Consider the following 15,258-nt stretch of genomic DNA (forward strand, 5'->3'; position numbering starts at 1 on the left):
GTCGAAACTCCGAGCTCCGTGCTCGATGACTTAGCCTTACGACAGGCTGGACTCCCGAGCTCCGTGCTCGCCAACATGGCCTTACGACACAGGCTCGATGACTTAGCCCGAGCTCCGTGCTCACCAACGTAAGCTTTACAACAAGAGGGATCTTTGAGCCCTGTGCTCAATGCCTTAGCCTCACAGGAAATTATCCCCCGCACTCCGCACCCAAGAACCTAACCGTATGATATCCCCCAGCTGAATAAAATTACAAGTAGAACTTGAAGCCCCATGGGGTACACACCCTACAAATGGCACGAAGCCAGATACATTTCATAAAATAAGATATTCCTGGTCAAACACAGCAAAGATAAAGGGCCTACAACTAGGCCATCAACCAACATCCTAATCGTCTTGGCCAGAGGACGAGGCTCCTGCTGGGCCGTCGGATAGCATTTCCTCCTCTAATGCATACAGTTCCCTTAAACCGTGGTGGTATTCTCTCTCGAGCCGCTCTACCTCTTGAACGGCATGGGATAATTCTTGCTGACACTTCTTAGTTTGCTCAGAAGCCCCAGCGATATCTCTCTCGAGCTTATGTACTCTTCTGATAGCTTCGATTAACCTTTGCTTCCGTCGCTTATTGCGAAGGTTAGCCGCGTCCCGCTCTTTCTCAAGACGTGTAACAACAGCCTTGTGCATGGCCGCCCTATGGGCCCAAAGCCCCGATTTCTATCTGGCTTCCTCTCCCTTTTCTCTGAGCCGTTGGAGGCGCTCCTCAAAGGTATCATCCATCGTATCTAAGGAAAACCAAGACCCAAAGTCGGAATAAAACGAAGGAAACTAAGGACATCTCCCTAATATACACCACCAGGCCACACACTGCACTGACCACTAATTGAGGCCTGCAAGGCAAGCAAGAGACAAGGAAAAAGGAAAGCATGTGACCACCTATTCCTAAAAAGCTGACCTACGCGGCATAGCGTGGAGAGGACAAACAAGAAAGGTGGCAACGTGGCACCATCTCAGGTCTTGTCATAGAGTCACGGGAGAGAAACACATAGAAACAATGAATGACGTGTGCCTTGAAAAACACGTCTGTAAGGTGAGTGCCCATGAGAAACATCCACGATGGTCCACAGCGGCCATGCCGAGATCTCCCTAGGGACATCAAAAAATAATAAAGATACCTTATTCCGAACCTCCCTAGTAAGGCTCAGAAGCCGAGCTCACACACAATGAGACCTCGCCCATCCAAAGGGAAACGCAGATCCTTCGGAGAAGCGAAGACACCAACCCTGGAAGAACAACCGACATGCATATCAAACACAATCCTGCTAAGATATTTATTTATGTTCGAATACAGCAACATAACTGAATCAGAGATACCGAGCCGAAGCATTGAGGATTATTTGGATCAGCCAATCGAAAACCAAAAGAAACACAAAACCTTGCACAGGCATAGAAACAAGAAAATCAAGCAAAAAGAGAAGCCGAGTTCTATTAGACCTCGGCAGCTGACCCCGGACCTTGGGGAGCAGGAAGGTCAATAGGCTCTGACCCCTGTGAAGACGGAGGGAGATCGACAAGTATCATGGACGCCCTACCTGGCAGATGGAAGCATCCAGAGCTTCAGGATCAGTAATCTCACCCCGATTAGGAAACTCTCATCGAGCGACCTCAGGAAGGGCGTTCCAAGCTGCCTTTAAATCCAGAAAATTCAGGTCGACATCCCGAGCAATGAGGCCCAACCTCATAAATGGAAGGATTGTCCATCAAAAGCATACTCCATCATTTTGTCGGCCTTTAAAGCAACCAAATGATACAATTCAGGTGAGGAAAGGAAGGTCTGGTGGTGCTTCACAAACCGAGCTTCCTCTCTCATTTGCATATCTTCCATCTCTACTTTGGCCGTGTTGAGCTCGGACACGAGCTATGCTTCTTTAGTACAAACTTCTGATAACTACTGAACCCACTGTTCACGCTCCTTAGCAAAGTTAACTTCCAACTGCTGAATCTGATCTTTTGCCACAGCTAGGTTGGTCTCTCGTTGCGTAGACAAGCGCTCCGCCCGTAAGCCTCTTGAAGTTGTCTTTAACATGACACAATTCTTGGGCCTTCGCCTTCCATTTCTCGATCTCTTCCTCCGCTTTTAATTGAGCACTTTGGGCAGTCATCACCTCGACCTGAGCTAAGTCCACGTCTCGCAAAGCCTCGGACAAACCTTGAGGCATAGGAGGTCGGTCGGCCAATTCTGCTCGCAAACGGGTTATCTCAGTACCCATCGGGGTGATACATTTTTTCGACCTGACCACTTGACGGTGCAAAGCTTTTTGCTCCATACCGGTCTGCAAAATAGGAAATTTAGTTAGCTCACGGTAGTATAGAATACCCCCAACCCAAACAGATATACCTTGATATAGAATTTGTATATATGTTCACTCAGTTCCACCATCCCGAGCTGGGGAAGGAGTCTCTGGTGGGCCTCCAGGCGCTCAGTAGCAGCTTCGCAGACAGTGCGTGAAAATAAACTCTCAGGATCAATCTGCATCCCCGTTACTGGGACGGAGTGGGGTACGTAAGGTTCCACAATATTTGGCTCAGAAGCGTTGCACCAGATAAAAGAGAAGAACTCGCACTTCATCCCTCGAGCCTTTGTCACGACAACCCTGATCTCTAGGTCGAGAGGCTGGAGGTCGGGGCAAAGTAGGAAGCCCTAAACTAGTAGGCTCGACTTCGATTGAGCATCGACGCTTGTTTAGGAGATCCTCCTCAACCATCCCACCAAGGGGTCGGATCTTTTGCTTCTTTTGCCGACCAGCTCTAGATGATGGAGGTCTGGAAGAGCCCTCTGGGTTACCCGACTTTTTCAACTCAGGAGCATTTCGAGCCAACCCATTACCTCTGGGTTTGGAGTGAGGAGTATCGCTGGCAGCTCGGCCCATTGTAGGAGCACGAGACGGGGGTAAGGCGTCAGGGTCCTCGGTAGGATCTCCAGATGCCCACATGCTTTCTAGGAGGGTCAGGTCCCACTTGAGGGCCTTGTTCATGGAAGCGTTCAGTATGATACGACCTGCAAAGAAAAATGAAAGGTTAATGAGCAACAGTAAAGTCAGTTACCAAACGAAACTCTTACTTAAACGATCTCCCAGTCGGATTTGGATAGAACTGAGCCCTGCTCGGTGTAGCAAAGCCTCGTTCTCCACCAGATCATTGACGTTAAAACTTAATCCTTCCAATCTAGCAGATGCTTCTAAGAAAGCAGGAGATCGGCGTGTCTGACCTGAAGCGGGAACTGAAGGCAGGTCGGTAGACCACACGGTAGGCCAGGCATAAGACCGTGAAGGCTTGATGAAGATAAAGCAAATTTTCCAACCCTTATGAGAAGTCGGATGCTTAGTCAAAAAACTAAGTCCTTGCCTGACTGAGAAGTAAAAAACTCCACACTCAAACCGACGCAGGGCATACAAGGCGTTAAACAAAGTAGGAGTCAGCGAAATTTGGTACAGCCGGCATATGATGATGGTACCGCAAATAAGACGGTAAGAATTTGGTACAAGTTGGGAAAGGTTGAGACGATAGTAGCGTGCCAAGTCCGAGAAGAAGGTAGGGACAGAAAACTGGAGACCGTTAGTCATCTGGTCATAAAACATAGTTATATCACTGGTAGGAGGTTGACAGGGCCTATGATCAGAAAGGGGCACACAAAGTTCATGATCCGAGGGAATCTCAAATTGGCCCCTAGACAAGCCGACGGTGTCCTGATCATAAACACTGCGACGGATCTTAAACCAGGGAATTAGAGGAGATAAAGAAGCCATATCGATCAGAACAAAGAAAAAGAGAAATCAAAACCAGGCTAAGCAGTTAGAAACTGCAACAGTACAATTTAGCGGGCGCTTGTAAATAAGAATTAGGAAATGTACCAGCAGCAGGTTTTGCAGGGACAGCAAGATAGGAATAAGGAAGGTAGAGGAATTCGCCGCAGAAATCCACAGAGAGTAGCATCCGCCGGCAAGGATAAGACGGCTGTAAGCCCTTTATATTAGGGTATCCAGGATATCCTAACCGCTATGGAAATAGTCTAACAGACTCATTCCATAAGTACTTATTCATAACGGACTTATCCTAAGGGAGAAGCTGGTTCCTATGTTTAGAAAATAAGTAAAACAAGTGTATCAGAAAGCCCCAAAAAGGGAGGCCTACTCAAAAAGCAAGCATGGGAATAAAAACTAACCTATATTGAGCTCAGCACCCATATAAAGTATGGCCAGAAGCGCTCGACAGGCGCCTTGGGAAACCAGGTAAAGCCTGTAAACAGCTCGGTATGCGCCCTAAGGAGCGAAGCAAACTTGTATAAAGGCTCGGCGTATACGTAGAGAAAATCGTCCAAACGTGAAGCAAGGATCGGTATAGGAGCGAGTGCGGCCCGAATCCCCGCAATACAAAACCTAAAAGACATTCACTTGACGCGGAGTACGGATGGTGAGATCTCTCCCGTCCCCTAGAGAAGAGCCAAACAGGCAGATAGCAAAGCTTGAAATATAAGAGAAGGCGAGGGCAGTAGATGCAATACTAGTTTAACATTGTATAACTCTAATCTCTTGGAAGCAAGGTACTATAGTCTTAAGAAACAAAATAGAACCTGTGGCATTCAACAAAATAACAAAATCATGATTTAAGAAGAGAAAACTTCATATTCAAATTCAGCAGTAGGCTTGGTTAAAATAATAGTAAGAACAACAAAAACTTAGAAATACTACAAGTTTCAGTTTAAAGGTCTCATAAATAGGAGGATCAGTCTTGTTTCTCTGAAGCTGGCAAGCTGTCCCAGACTTTTTGAGGATCTAGGAAACTCAGGTCGGACCCTTGAGGTATCAGCCCTGACTGCGTGAACTACTTCCCAACACCCTTGGCTCCCATCAGCTCATAAAACTCCGGAGACTTTAGAAAGGCAGCTTTCTTCTCTTGCCAACGCTGCTCCTCTTCTTCCTTTGACTTGGCCAGCTCTTCACGAAGATTAGACACGACCTTCTCATGGTCGGAGGTTAAATGCTCCTGGTGCTTCTTCTCCTCAGATAATTGAAGTTCCAGGGCTTGCTAAATACTGTCCAGAAGTTTCTTATGTAGACCTTCTTGTTGCTTGCGATGAGAAGCCAAGTCATTCTCTATCTTCTCTTTTTCTGCCCGTAATTGATCCCTCTCCTTTTGAACAGAAATGGCCTCCCCTTGAAGGGTCTTGACAGCGGCTTGTGAAACTTGGAGTTCCTGCTCTAGCTGAAGAAGCCGACCGGTCCGGAGCTCAGCATCCTTTTTCATTTTTAAAGATTCTGAAGAGAGTCTATTCACTTCAGCACGGGCTTCCTCAGCCTCTAAACCAGCCTTCTCTACGACAGATCTGGCTTGCTCCATGGTTGCCCTATCCTGAGAGACCTCTGCTTCGTGGACAGAAATTTTTAGCTGACTCTGAAGATCGGCCACCTGAACTTCTAATTGATGGTTGGCCAGCTCCAGGCACGGAACCCTACGCTCCAACTCTTGATACTCCTTCAAAACCTGAGGACAAACACAATAAGGTAGCCACGATGTTAGGAGTAATTCATAAAAGAGGGAGAAAAGAAGTAGATGTACCTTGGCCAAGGACTCATTTATGCGCTGGCACAACAAGTCATTGGAGAGTTTGGGCAGAACTTCTGTCTCGCACCGGCGGTAGTCTTCCACCGAAGTACAAGCTCTCTCAGCAAGAGCAGTCTGGGGAAGTGGTTCTGAACCCGCAGAAGGAACACGGGGGGGGGGGGGGGGGGGGGGGGGGGGGGGGACGGGTAGCCCGGGACTTCTTCCCTTGCCTTGGAGATGCCCTGGGGGTAGAGGCAGTCTCGGAAGAGATGGCTGGAGATTTTCCTTTGTCATGCCGAGTCTCAAGAGGTAGAGAGCGCAAAGGAGAAACAGCCAGAGGGACCACGGTAGCTGGAACGCCCTGTCCCTCTGCAATCCCAGCTTCAGGAGTCTCTAAGAGGATAACCTCGGGGCTAGGCCTCACTGGATCTTCGGCGGCCTTCTCCCCCTCCTCCCTGCTCCTCTTTCTGGAACGAGTTTCCCTGACCTCCTCAGAAGGGGGAATGTCTGGCACTGATGCATCTGCTATTGGCTCGGCCACTGGGGAGGGGTCTAGCTCCACCACTGTGTCTAAGGTCTCCCCTTTAAAAGAGCCAATGGAGGCATATATGTAAACAGGGTCCTCAGAGGGGGCCAACTGAGGTAGCTTATTCCCACCAGCAGCGACAACAGAAGCCCTTGGCTCGTCAGCAGATGTAGAAGTCTCTGGCCTAGCAACAGCTATAGGACTCCTCAGCTCAGCAGTGTCCAAGTCTCCCTCCTTGAGAGTAGCCCCAGAGGACTCGGCAGCATCTTCAGACACCCACCAACTATCAGTAGTAGTGAGGTCCCACTTCATGTTCTTTTTCACAGAAACGTTTAACATGATTTCTCCTACCAAAACCAGAAGAAGAAAAATTAGTTAGTATTAAAAATGAACCTCAAGTAATACTAAAGAAACTTACTCAGAGAGGCATCCATAGGGATATCATTCGGACTCAGGCCAGCTTTATACAGGAGGGCCTCATTGGCTCTCAGGATGTTCACATCAAATTTAAGATCTGATAGGATCTCAGAGGCCGTCAAAAAAGTATGACTTAACCTATATTGGTCTAGACTTGGCTGTGGAAGGGGTTCTAGACGCCAGAAGGTCGGCCAGGTGTAGGGTCTAGGAGGTTTAAGGAAAAAATACTTATCCTTCCAACCCTTGTGAGAGGTCGGATATTTATCTAGGAAGTTATGGCCAAGCCGAGCAGCTAGATAAATCTCACCTCTCCCTCCTTTCTTGAGGTAAAAGAAGTAGTGGAAGGTGGTAGGATCTACAGGAATTTGGTAAACGTTAAAAATGATAGAGGCACAGCAGACTAATCGAAAGGAATTCGGGACAAGTTGAGAAAGAGAGAATTGGAAGTAGAAGGCCAGGTTTTGGAGGAAAAAGGGTAGGGGAAGCATAGGCCTCCTTCTATCTGTCCCCGAAAGAAGTACCTCGGGGGAGGCTCGTGAGGTCTCTGAGCACGGGTTGGGATTAGGATTTCATGGTCGAGGGGAATGCCGTACTGGGCCCTGAGCAAGATCTCATCATCCTCACTAAATTGGGAGGGTTTACAACTCTCGTACCAGGGAGCCGGTGCAGACATCAGGCCAGACGCAAAGGGAGGTTAAGGTAAGGAAGGCAACGATGAAACCCTAATGGAACCGACGACTAGTCGAACTAAAAATAAGGACTACAAAACCCTAGTCGGACCGAAAGGAGGATAGGGAGATCGAAGAGATTCCGAAAAGAAGATGACTTACGAAGAATGCGAGGCTCAGGGCAAGGGGAGGAGGAGAAGCTAGGGTTCGTCGATGCGAATGGCGAGGACGAAGGAGGAAGAGGGGTTTAGTCAAACGATCAGTTGATGTTAGTCGTTGGGGCCCTAAGCCTTAGATCAACGAACAGGAACGATCAATAAATTAGGAGGAAACCTTATCAGAACAGCTTCGATTAAAGATAAAGCCGAAGAGATGGGGGTGACTTAAGTTAAACTCGAGTTCAGTCAGTCGAACTTTGTCTCCTTCGACTAAACTAGGTCGGGAGGCTTGTGATCCGGTGAAAGTAATTTGTAGTGATGTGGAAGATGAGTAAGATCCGGGGAAAATACCTGGTCGAGAGGTGGACCAAGAATAAAGAGGTCTCGTTCTCGTAAGGTCAAAACAAAGACAAAAGAGGGCCGACCCCTCTGAGAGGATAGAAAACTCCTCAATACAATATCGGAGGTCTTCATGACCTTCATACAAAATGTCCCGACCTCCCCTCCTCCTGGATTTCAATACTCTCGCCCTAAACAAACTAACGAACTAGCTAAGTACCGACCTCATCATGAGGTCGGTGTGTATCTTGGTATACCAGAAGAGCTCCTCACAGCTTAGGCCACAATTCCCCATAATAATAGAATGCATACCTTGTCGCCCGACCTCGTTATCAGGTTGGATACCTTCCTAACTTCCCCCTACAAAGCCCGGTCTCGTGTAATAATTCATCACCGACCTCACCGAGAGGTCGGCGCAGGATTAGGATTTAAAATATAGACCGATCCCGTCCTAACCACAATATTCACAGGATCCGATCTCATACAATCGTAGACCGACCTCATGACTTGGTCTCGATATCACATACCAACCTCATGACTTGGTCCCGATATCACATACCGACCTCATGACTTGGTCTCAGCATCACATGCCGACCTCATGACTTGGTCCCGGTATCACATAACGACCTCATGACTTGGTCCCGGCATCACATGCCGACCTCATGACTTGGTCCCGGTATCACATACCGACCTCATGACTTGGTCCCGGTATCACATACCGACCTCATGACTTGGTTCCGGCATCACTTCTAGCAGCTACGACTTCCACGAAGAGCTCGAGGCATATACCTAGTTCAGCTCATCAGCCCGTCTAATCTTACCATATACCTGCGCATCTCAGCCACACATACAAATCAGCCATTCTCGACCTCAAGTTCTGGAGTAGATATCAATGGATCACCATGCTTACCTTTTCATCAAGTTTAGAAATTTATTTGCAAGAGTTGGATTATAGACCAAGTCCTCCTACTTGGTCCCGCACGATCTCAGCCATCCAAAGAAGATAACCTACGTTGCTAAACCATCAGATATGTGAAATCTGTCACAAAATCAATCTGATGATCCCGCCCTCATCACCAATTACAAACGTCGAGATTCGAGGATATCGCTCCCGTCACCCCTATATAAACCTTGCAGGTATGACAATCAACCACCTAGAATTCTCTTTACACACTTCTATTTCTCTTTTCTGACTTGAGCGTCGGAGTGGCCACGCCGGGATTCCTCGGTGCCTCGCTAATCCGTGCGTTCAGTGTTCACCTCTTCAGGCCCTTATCATCAACGGGAACTACAAGTTGACGTGGCATTACACTATCTGGTGGCGTGGCTATCGTCGGCAAGGAGCCGAAATAGAACTGATAACATGATCTTCTGTGTGGCACCACACACCATGTTATCTACAATATAAATTAAGTGGACAATTGCATTAACATATATAAATGCATGTACTTAGTATATTTTTCTTTGATTCATCAAAGGGTGAGATCTAGTGCGATAGATCAAAAAGCCCGATGAGTTGGGAAGTAGTATTATGTACATGGTGTGTTGTTGATTATAGAAGGAATCTGTGTCCTAAATATAGGTTGATGATGTCCCCTTGAGGAGCTCATAAGGATTATCATATAAACTCTGCAGGTGGACTTTGTCCGCATGATAATATGGTTGAGTGGTACTACTCTTGGATTAGAAGTTAATTAAATTCGAGTTGTTAGTAACTCATTTAATTAACGGACATACAATATCTTAAACACAGGGAGATTAATAATATACTTATAGTAAGAAGGAGCCCATATTGTAATATGGGATTGGTGCGGTAGTGCAATAATAACTCTCTAGTGGAATGAGTTATTATTGATGGACTTAAGCTGTGTGTTCAGGAAGAACATGGGAAGCTTAAGCCCATCAGGAGACCAAAATCAATTCCTCCTCTAGGTCCCTATTGTAGCCTCTGGAAATCCTCGAATCCACCTTAGGAAGAATTCATGGAGACCTTCGGAAGAATTCTTGAAGACTTCTTGGAGACCTTCAGAAGAATTTTGAAGACCTCTCGGAGACCTTCGGAAGAATTCTCGAAGACTTCTCGGAGACCTTCGGAAGAATTCTCGAAGACCGATGAAAGAATTCTGGAATAATTCTTTGAGAAATTTCGGATAAGAAATTCTATTTAGAAAAGAAAATTTCTGAAATTTTATTAAGAATTTTTTCGAGAAAAATTCTGATAAAAATTAAGAAATTTTAAAAGAATTTCCGCTAAGAAATTTTGTCTCTTCTCGTACAAAATTTTATTATAAAAATTTTATAAATTAATTTTATTAAAGATGACAAAATTTAATTAAGGAATCTTATTAAGAAATTAATGAGATTTAATTAAAAGATTTTGTCTAAGAATAAAATTAATAGAAAAGAAGTTTTCTTAAAAACTGATAAATTTTATATCTAAAGATTCTATTAGAATTATTCTAATTAGATCTTTCCAATAATTTATCAGATTTTTTCTAAAATTTCTAAGATGACATATCTATATAAGGAGGGGTTTAGGGAAGGCAAAAGATTATACAACTCTTGGCTTTCCTCCTCCCCTAGGGCCGGCGGCACCAACATAAGGACTCCTCCCTTTTGCTTGCCACCGCCACAACCCTCCTTCTCCTTCCCTTCTCTACTTTAGGGCCGGTGCCCAGCAGCTTTTCTTCTTCCCTTAGGGGCGGTAATCCTTTCCCCTCCCGTAGTTTCTTGGTGGCCGAAAGTTCCCAGCACCTTTCTCTCTAGGGCCGGTGGCCAAGGACAAATAAGAGAAGAAGAAAGCAAGAAAGAAGAGAAGGCTTGGTTTGTTGGTTGATTGCCATTAGAGAAGAGCCTTTTTGGTGGAGTATTCTCGAAGGATCATTGCCTACACAACGTTCGAGAAGAGAAGAGGATATACAACAGAAGATCGAGGAGTCATCCACCTCCTTCAAGACAACCCGAAAAAAATGTATAATTTATTACTTTCCGCTTTAAATAAATTATTCCTTTTATCTCGGATCCTGAAAATCAAACACAAGAGCCCAATGATCTAAATGCGTCGATCAAACTTTGTTTGATCGACTATGAGGGCAACTTAAATCCATTTTTAGAAAAAAATTTCTTCTGCAAGAATTCATCGGAACGGATTTTCTAGTGTTTCCCATCACGGCCTGGAGCTGGCTTGCTTCTGAGTTGAGAGCACGACTATGCTTGGTGGCACGGCATGGAGCAACTTCTCCTCTGAGAGCATGGCACGACTGTGCCTTGTGGGCCCGACTTAGTCTTGGCTTGTGCTGTTCTTCCTTCATTCCGCCTTGTTTCACATCGATTTCCATCTTGCAAATGCAAAAATATAAGAGCAGACCTCTGAACTATGAAATAAAAAAATATGCCTAATGCATGAATAAAGAATGTGATAAACATAGAGTATTAACATGAAAATGCATAAAGATGTTCAATAAAAATAGTAAAAATATATGCATACCCTACACTCATCACTTCCGCTAGATCATCCACCGAAGAAGGTTTGGCTATTGTTGCCCTTTGTTCTATCGTCGACCTTTGCTTCTTCTGTTGAAAGAACGCCACCGCCTCCTTCAGAAGGGAAGATTAGAATCCCTAGTTGGAGAGAGTTCGCTGCCAGAGAGATCTTGTTGTCAGAGAGGAGCCGCTGCCGGAGTCGTTGTCGGTAAGGAACTGCTGCCGTTATTGCTATTGGAGAGGATTCTTTTGAAGCAATTATCGGAGCATCTTTGATGATCAGAAATCATTTCCGACCACTACAAGTCCTTGCCAATTGTTAGGGTTTTGCCAATTCGTTGTCCGATCATCGAAAATTATTTTCAGCCATCAGATAGGTTGTTCGACAATTGTCAATCAATTTTGGTTATCTTATGAGCATCAACTATCTCTACAAAAATTTATGAAGTTTTTAGAGATCGTTCCATCAATGTTGGAAAGGTTTCGGCTATTTGCCCCTTTATTGGTGGTTAAAGGTTGACCATCAAAAACTCCATCGGGAATATGATTTTCAGTAATAATTAGAAAATCCCAAAATGATTGCGACAAACGTTGTTGCATGTTTTTAGGAATAAGTTTTTCTCTCGATTCAATCATTGTCAATCGTCGGCTAGTACTGAAGACGGTGATACAACCCGTGACTTAGGAAGTCATCCATACGAGAGCTTGGCGTAGATCACTAGTAAAGGTGGAACTTTAACAAGGGCCACTCAATTGATGCCAACATTGCTCAACATTATTTACCAGGTACACATAGAATATTTATTATTTTGAAATTTTTAATTTTCAGTCATGTCTTGTACACTATTATATCCTGTATTTGCATGTGTGTGTTATAATAATTAGTTTTAATTATTTATTTATTTTCGCTACGCACGTTTTTTAAACATATAAACACATGCATTGCACCAGGATGATTCCAATAGTACCAGGATGGGGCGAGATAATAGTATATTAGAAAAACCTAGATTAAGTGGTCAAGTGAGGTAAGGAGTACCCTAATTGATTTATTTAGTTGAGCAGAACTAACTGAAATTACCTCATCAAACCCCAAAGTAGTTAGACTAAAGTTTCTCCCTAGATCTGCTAAGTGTGCAATTTCTTGATCCAGCTTTGTCTTAGAAGGTGGTCATTGCTCCGATAACCAAGAAGACCCCTGTGCCTCGCCACTACTAGGAAGCTAACACTTAAAATACACACCTAGTGAGTCAAAATGTTAAACTTGAATCTAACTCAAGGTTAATCAAATTTTAGACAATCATAGTTTATTTAACCAAGATAAAAAAATTAAAAACTATCTCACATAACCTATAGAATTAACTATGTGATAATCCAGAAATGGATGAGATGAAATTAGAAATAAATCAATTTTTACCTTAATAAACTAATTTTAAATTAAACTTATTTTAATTAATTTTACCTAAATAAATTAACTTTACCTTAACAATTCATTAAACCATAATTAATTAAACTAACTTAAACCTTAATTAATTACTTAATTAAACTTACTTAAATCTTAATTAATTACACTTACTTAAACCTTAATTAATTAAACTAAATTAAATCTTAATTAAATTTACTTAAATCTTAATTAATTAAACTTACTTAAATCTTAATTAATTAAATTAAATTAAACCTGAATTAATCAAACTTACTTAAATCTAAATTAATTAAACTAACTAAAATCTTAATTAATTAAACTTAACCTTGAGATCTTAATTAATTAATCTTACTTAAATCCTAATTAATTAAATTTAACTTTAAAATCTTAATTAATTAAACTTAACTTTAAAATCTTAATTAATTAAACTTAACCTTAAGATCTTAATTGATTAAACTTACTTAAATCTTAATTAATTAAACTTAACCTTCTTGAGATCATAATTAATTAAACTTACTTAAATCCTAATTAATAAAATTTAATTAAACTCAAATTAATTAAACTTAATTAATTGATTTAAATGGTAATTATTTGGATAATTAAAATCCAACCCAATTAAAACCCATTAAGGCCCGACCCAACCTAATCCGAGCGCCGAGATACAAATCCAGGTGCCCCAACTGCTTCCCGAATATCACCCATGGTTTTGCAAAGGGACCCTCGATTTTAGGATCTAGGTGCTTGAAAATTTTTCTAGCGCCCCGCACTGCGTAAAATTCAGGTGCCCCGATTTGAATTTAGGCACCTAGATCGCATTTATAAGAATAACCTGAACCCTATCATCTTAAACCACACAAATTCTCTTCCAACCTTAAAAATCTCTTTAGCCGCACCGTGGCCAAGGTCCTAGGTTGTCACAATCTTATTTCTCTTCCGAAAATACCTAAGTAAGTCCTCAAAACAATCCTAAAGCAATTTAAAGTTAATTTTTTCCTTAGCTAAGCATTAATTTGTGCATTAGGATTAAGAGAAAGACCATTAAGGCGGATACTTCTAGTACTCCTACTATAGATCCCAGATTTCCCTTTGAGCAACTTGCATCATTGACGTTTGTACCCTTGCATTCTAGATATTTATGTAGGATATTTTTTGCACGTTCATGCATACCTTCCATGGAGGTCGTAATGCATTACGATGTATTATACTAGCCCAGTTAACACGAGTTTGTGTGCCAAGTAGTACAATATCCTAGTTCAGATCGACGATCTAACCTATTCCACCCGAGTAGTCGGGAGAGATTTAATTTTATCTCCCATTATCATTAGAGAGAACTTAGCACTTAGACATTCATCATGTATTACTACCCTTGGGATATACCTTTTGGGGATCCCTACTCTTATCACGCTTGACCTCATCGACCTCATGCATTCATATTTCTTGGGAGAGGAGAGGATCCCTACTGTGACCCAATTCTCCTTACTTAGACTCAGAGTGGTGGACTATGTTCTATACAAAGTCTTAGTGACTTGCATTTTGCCCCTGACTACTAGGGGGCATCGTGATGATGCGACTAATTCATACATTTCTCTTATAAGCATTACATCATAGGTTAGATATATAGATTAGTTTGCATATATTTCATGCCATTATTTTTTCATCTGGTGTTCCCACTAGTAGGAGGGTACATATGCACTACTGCTACATGTTGACATTACTCCTAGCATCACTTAGATTTGACATCATCGCAGGTAAAGTCAAACTAGCTAGTGAGTTTAACATGTTAGATATTAGGAGTTTTTCCTTAGTTGGGGTACATATAGATATTCTATCTTGGAGACGGGGGAACCAGCCTCGCCATAGCTAACCGCAGCCACTGAGGAGGAGGAGGATGATGACATTGACCTAGCTGACCTTCTCCAACTCCCTCCACCTCCACTTCCACCTCCTATCACTCTGGAGTAGAGAGTTATTAGACTTGAGGAGTCAGTCCACAGTTTGCACGAGTCTGTTACTTCCTACTAGTAGACTGTGGCTAGTCAGTTTGAGAGTTAGGAGGAGAGGAGTAGGGCTAAGCATTCTGAGTTGATGGGCATGCTCAGATCTTGGGGTAGGCCACCCCGGCTACCTCCCCAGTAGAACCAATTTTTAGTTTTATCTTTGACTTGTGTTATTGACTCTAGTGTTGACCTTTTTACTATGTATTGATTGAATATTGCATTTTTCTATTTCAACATTGCATTTCTTTATTGCACTTACTTATTACAGTTTATTGTTGCTACTTGTTTGAAATTAAGAATGTGTTTAGTAGACTAAGTTTAAATTTTCTTATATTTCAAAAACTCATGTTTTCATATTTACTATAAATTAATTTTTTAAAATGGTTTTGAAAATTTTATTTTATCTTTGAAAAACTTATTTTAGAATTTTGGATTTCAAAAAGTAAAAAAGAACTTTTGGCCCTAGTCTAGGTACTTCCAGTAAATATCATGCTCCTATAGACTTAGGTTGATGCATCTCACAAAACACACTAGATAACTTGATTATGTATTGTAAAACTGATAAGCACCTTGGAACGGATCGCCTTGATATTCATATGTAGGTAAGGATATTGACGCCACACTCAAGAAAGATGAGAAGATGAGTGATAAG

The sequence above is a fragment of the Curcuma longa genome, chromosome 20, assembly GCF_044706935.1.
Source record: "Curcuma longa cultivar G26 ecotype Majalengka, Jawa Barat chromosome 20, ITB_CL_G26_1.1, whole genome shotgun sequence".
Lineage (NCBI taxonomy): Eukaryota > Viridiplantae > Streptophyta > Magnoliopsida > Zingiberales > Zingiberaceae > Curcuma > Curcuma longa.